Here is a 6355-nt window from a genome sequence, read left to right as displayed (position 1 = left end):
TTATAAAAATAAATTACTTCTAAACTATGAAGTGTCCATTTGATATAGTCACTGCATATAAATCAATCCTCCATAAATAATTAATTAAATCCTCAAAATCGTATTTTTCTTAGTTGCCCTTAACATACACCTTCCTCGATTGAAAAATCAATTATCCAATCTAGTAGCTTATTCTCCATAATTTACCTTATTGGACTTGTTCTATCATTAAGGCCCAATTTGGCCTAAAGACTAAATAAAGGCACTCTAACTCTAGACCGTTGAAATTTAGATTTGAGCGGGAGCTCTTGAAGTAATTATGGCATTCGACCCGTATCTAATCTTTGTAATTCTAATGGTCTAACGTATTGGTTCGTAAATTCCCATTTAGGTGTCGCTCGAAAACTATTAAGGTTTGTAAAAGAACCTATTATTCGATTTTCATAAAACCGATTACTTACTTATTTAGTTACAAGTACTACAATCCCATTATCAGTTCTAAATAAATTCACTTTCGAATACCAACTTCTGAAACTATTCCACAAGTCATTTCACGGTTAGTTTGTAAACCACCGTGAAACTATGTTTTATAAACCCTTTTTTCGAAATCTTTCTTCATGACTATTCCTCGTTCAAGTGAGGTCTAGAACCATAGTATTTTACTGAAATCACATCTTGGGTTCTTTGATAAACGTTTGTTAAAAACCAAAACCGGGTTAGTTTTGTTCAGTTAAAACTATGCAGTTTCTAAAATCTGTGTTTTACTACATCTTAGAGTCGGATTTTAAAAATCTGTTCTTCACGACAATTCTTCGTCTCGTCGAGATCTAAAATTATCGTTTTCAGAGAAAGCTAAAATTCAGCATCTAAAGGCCTCGTTTAGCTGAAAACAGTGACTGCCATTTTTTTTAAAACTGTTTTGGACAACATGCACTGTTTTTAAAAAATGGATTAAAACTTGCATTTAAAGTTAAAACTGGATTTATTCACAGTCGTAGAAAAAGTTTAAAACATCGAGAACTATACGTTCAAATTAAAATAACTGAAAAATCTTGCTCTAGGATCCTCATTTTCACGTTCAAAGTAACTGAAAAAAATTTATCTCTAACCAAAATAAGTAAACTTATACCAAGCACAAATATACCACATAATACTAATCAAACTAACCTCAATACTCACCAAAACTACCATAAAACTCACACACCCTCATTACAAACTTATTTCCTCGAGAATCACAAATTACATCAATGGATTCTCAAACTTAAACTTTGCTAGAAAAGAAAATAGAAGAGAAAGGTTTTAGAGTTTATACCCTTAAGGAAAGATAATCATTGGTTAAACTCCTCTTAGAACACTTTGATCCTCCTTCTCCTTCTTAATCTTAAGCTAGTATTTGTGTTTAAGGGAGTGGAAGAAAAATTAAAGAGAGAACATAAGAGAGAGAGAGAGATAGGGCCGGTTTTTTGTTTATAGGAAAAGGAGAGAAGAATAAGCTAGTATTTGTGTTTAAGGGAGTGGAAGAAAAATTAAAGAGAGAGCATAAGAGACAGAGATAGGGCTGGTTTTATGTTTATAGGAAAATGAGAGAAGAATGAGCAAATAAGAGGAAAATGTTGCTTACACTAATGATCTAGTATTTATAGCCCTTTGTTTAATCTCCTCTTAGCTTTTAATTAAGCCTTTGTGTCCAACTTAATTAATTAAAATTTTTCTTAAAACACCTTAAGCTTGGCCAGCCAAATGAGAGAAAAGAGTGGGAAAAATGTCATGATTTCTCTTCACCTTCCACCATCAAATCACACCTCATCCAACCAAATTTTAACCTACTCCTTGTACTTTTGTCTCATTTCTTAAGTTTCTCTTGAAACAGATAAAAATTATACTCAATGTAAGGAAGTACTTAGCCGACATGAAGTTCCAATTTCTGATGATTCCTTTTTTACTGCTTATTTATAATTCAATATTAATCTATGATTACTTCGATATCAAATTAAATTCTTACTCGTGTAATATTTCGAACTGTTTCAAATCTTGAAATTAATTCTAGACTGAAAAAATTATAAATTTAACTTTTATGCATTATATTCCGGAAATGACATTGTTACCGACAGTGTCAACTCCTAAGCTCACATTGTATCCTTATACTAAAAGTATTTTTCTCGTGACTTCAACCTAACTGTCCAGAAATTAAGGATTTTTTCTTCTTTTCTTAAATGTCAGAGCATTTTTTGATACGCTGCTAACATCGTGTTGGGCTTGGAGATTCTTGAAATCAAGATTCTCAAACTATATATGCACTGAAAATTCTTCCGCCTTAGATTGCGACGAGAATTTATCGATCAAATATACTTGATTGTAAAACATGAACTTAACATGAAATCTGCTACATAATTTAGGAATACTGATATTAATTTCATAAATCCTTCACTCACAAAATATAGCATAATATTTTCTAAGAAAATCCTTGACTTAAATACATAAATTGTGTTATTTAAATTATGGAATTTTCTTGATCATTACAGATGTAAAGAAATAAGTGCAACATAAATGAAGCCAAATGTGATAGAAATGACAAAAATGCAGCTATGGATTGTAATTAGTGATTTAAACAAACTAGGATTACTAATTTCCCCTCAGTTGCAAGTCTGACAGTAAATGTTATAGCATTATTACCCATGTTAACTGAAACTTAGTTCCCTGCATAAAATTCTTCCGAATTAATTATGTCTAAAAATTCTTCAAACAATTTCTAACATATTCTTATGTGAATCTAGTTCTCAGAATGCAAATTTCAATACCGGTTTCAATGAGTTATGCAAGATGAACAATATATTCCTATATTATTCACAAATCAACAAACTTAAACAAGAATATTAAACTTACATCATCTATGTTAGATCCAACTCAAATTAACCTTCCTAGTATTAATCTAAGTCGCATATCGTATAGTTGATGGCCAGTCAAAAATAGAAATAAACAATAAACACACATGGATGAATAGAAATAAAAGCTCAAGTAAATTCACAAATTAGCATTCATTCTTACAACATTGGTTCCATCAATAATCCTAGCAAGAAATTACTTAACTCATAATTGGAATTACAAGAACCAAATAATCACTATAATTCATTGTTCAACAAAATTACAAATTCAGAGAGAAATTAAATGCAACAGATGAGATCGAAGAGAGATTCAACTGGTTTTGAGCTTTTAGCATTTTTTTCCCTTCTCCTCTTTCTTCAAGCAAGCTTCCACATGATGAAGACTAGAAATCACCTCATCCCCATACTACTCTCCTTTCTCTCTGTATACCCTTTTTTGCTCTCTGCTTTTCTTCTATCTTCGGTCCTTTTTTTTTTCTCTTCTTTAGTTCTTTTTTTTCTTTTCTTCTTTAGTTCTTTTTTCTTCCCTCTTGGCGGCGCTTCTTTTCTTCTGGAGGTCCTCTATTCTTCTTTAGGGCACCAAGCAAAGACATTATTGTGTAAACAAGTGATTGGTATAGGCATCAAATGATATGTGCACAACACTCATCCTCATGTACTTTATTTTATTTCTCTTGAGTCATGCGCCGATGTCATCACTAACTGCCAGCTGTTAAATTTTGCTGCAGCATTTTTCTTCACAATTCCTACAATTCACACCAACGTACCTTAGACACAAATCAGGCCTTTTTTTATTCAATTTTCTTCATAAACACCACAGAAATAACACAAACAAATCTTAATAGAGTGTATCACAAGAACCAAAAGTTAAACAAATAAAATAGAAAAACAAACAACTAAGCCTTTGAATTAGCCAACTATAAGCTTAGAAATGCCTAAAATAACTATAAATCCTAGAGTTATCAATAACAAAGCGACATGAACTGCATCTGTTGACTTCTTAAAGTGTGCCATTTTAGAAAAATGATATACTACAAAGATAGAATCATGACTTCGTTGTGTACGGGGGAGCCCAAGAACGAAATCCATGCTTACATTAGTCCACAGTTGAGTTGGAATGGGTAAGGGCATATAATCTCTCGCCAGCCCATTAACGACCCAATTAATAATCGTGCGGTCCAAACTCATTTATCTCGTGTCGTTTTCGTATCGTGTCTGAAATTGCCAGCCCTAATTCAAATAACCCCTCGCGAGTTTTAAAAGTCGTCTTCTGTTCATCACCGGGACGAATGCGAATTTGATGATGACCACTTTTAAGATCGAGCCTTGTGAAGACAGATGCGCCACACAATTGGTCAAGCAAATCATCAAGACGAGGAATCGGAAAGTGGTACCTGACAGTAATCTTATTGATGGCATGATTGTCGACGCACGTACGCCATGTCCCATCCTTTTTGGGAACAAGTAATGCGGGGACCGCGCAAGGACTTAGGCTCTTTCGCAAGTATCCGTTAGCTAGTAAATCTTCGACTTGTCGACGTAGTTCTTCATGCTCACTAGGGCTCATCCGAGAGTGCGGCTGATTAGGTAAAGTCGCTCCGGGCATGAGGTCAATACGATGTTGGATATCGCAGAGCGGAGGAAGGCCAAGTGGGAGTTCATTAGGAAAAACATCTGAAAATTCGACCAATAATGGTCGGACCCGATTTGGAATAGGAGACGCAGAGGTCTCAGCTGTAGCAATTAAGGCATAAACAATGCTTGATTCATGCATAGCAGCTTAGAATGGCACACGCGTGAGTAAGGTTGTGGGCCGGCTTGACAAGGCCGGTGGATGGGACGGTGGTGGTTTCTCTGTATCTCGACGTGGAACTAGGATAATTTTGGTGTCCTGAAACACAAAACTGTATGTATTTGCTCGACCATCATGGGTGACATTCTGGTCGAATTGCCAAGGTCAGCCAAGTAAAATATGACAAACATCAATTGGCACATCATAGAGCACATTATCAGTATAAAGAGTTCCAATTGAAAGAGAAATTAGAGCTCGACGAGTTACCAAAATTTCGGAACCTAGCTTAAGCCATGCCAGTTTATACGGTTTTGGGTGGTAATCGGTGGGGATCTGCAGGTTGTCAATTACGTCAGAGAGACGACATTCTCACAGCTACCGGAATCAATTATGAAGCAGCACACACGTCCCCCAATTGTGCAAGTGGACTGAAAAAGACTTGTGCAACACCAATCATCCTCTGGTTGTCTAGGAGTCAAACAATATCATCGGATAATCAAAGTCGGTCCAATATCACATGTCTCATAACATTCCAGGTGTTCTGGTTCCCGGTCAAAAATTGGGTCGCCAAGCGGCTCAATCTCTTCGATAGTTCCATCAGCGAACATGCCACGATGATTTGAAGTAGGGCAAGCTCATGACCTACTTCTCCACATGTGAAGCACTTGACGTTGGAAGGAGGGGCACGAGGTGGTGGTGGAGTCGCCGTAGTGTAGGTGCGAGCCGCCGATGTGGTGTTTTGGGGCTGGCTGCGGCCTGGTGTGGTGGAGGGGCGGGCCGGGGTGATGCCATAACTCGAAGGGTGCCGCAAAAACTGGGCTTCGAGCACAAGGGCACGTTGATGTGCCTCTGAAACAGTTTCAGGGTCAAATAAATTGAGCGTGTCTTGAAACTGTTGGCGCAAACCCCTAATGAACCACGACACCAATTGGTGCTCAGTTTCGACAAGACCTGTACGCATGAGAAGAAGAAAAAATTCAGAGGCGTATTCATCAATGGAACGCGTACCTTGTTGGACATTTTGTAGCTGTTGATAGAGCGTGCGATCATAGTTGTAGGGCAAAAACAAGCAACGAGAGTGTTTTTGTAATTTAGTCCATGTCTGAATCTATTCTTTTCCATCACGTGTCCGTGAAATTTTAAGTTGCTGCCACCAAGCTGTGGCTTTTCCACGGAAGCGCGTTGCGATGAGCAAGGCTTGTTTATCCTTCGGCACTTCCTTGAATGCTAAAATCTCGTCCACTGCAGCGATCCAATCCAAGAGTTCGTGAGGTTGCAGCCCTCCAAAAAATTCGGGAATTTCTACCTTAAAAGCCAATTCCCAACGACGATCACCGTGCATGAAGACGGGTGGATTTGGTACTACAGCGGGCACCCTTGGCGCAACGGCAGGTGGTTGAGGTGCTGCAGCGGCTGGGTGGATGTCAGGTATTGGGTTCTGCAAGGGGGCAAAAGGGTTTTCATCTGCCACGTTCCTTTGCGCAAGAGGCGGACGAACGAGGGTTAGAATTTCAGCGAGTTGGGCAGCCATCGTCTCGTATCACTGGTGAAGGAGTGCAACACTATCAGCGAGATCATCACGGCCAGGTTGACGGCGTTTTGGAGGCATGCTGCAATCAAGGGCAAGTTAGGATTTTTTTGGCTCTGATACCAGATGATGTAGCAGATGGTTATAACTTGTTGATTCTTGGAAAGAATGCCG

General features: G+C 37.8%; 1 long non-coding RNA gene across 1 annotated transcript in view; it reads right to left on the bottom strand.

Annotated features, from left to right (window-relative positions):
• Nucleotides 1-3111: 3111 nt before the first annotated feature.
• The window catches only part of LOC112094259, a 5065-nt gene continuing 1821 nt past the window's right edge, over nucleotides 3112-6355 (bottom strand). Inside the window, exon 3 of the long non-coding RNA XR_002903447.1 lies at nucleotides 3112-3607. This is a non-coding gene — a long non-coding RNA (uncharacterized LOC112094259). The remainder of the gene's footprint in view (nucleotides 3608-6355) is intronic.

The sequence above is a fragment of the Morus notabilis genome, unplaced genomic scaffold, assembly GCF_000414095.1.
Source record: "Morus notabilis unplaced genomic scaffold, ASM41409v2 Scaffold151, whole genome shotgun sequence".
Taxonomy (NCBI): Eukaryota; Viridiplantae; Streptophyta; class Magnoliopsida; order Rosales; family Moraceae; genus Morus; species Morus notabilis.
Note: the sequence above shows the minus strand (reverse complement) of the source record. Positions and strands in the feature narration are given on the sequence as shown.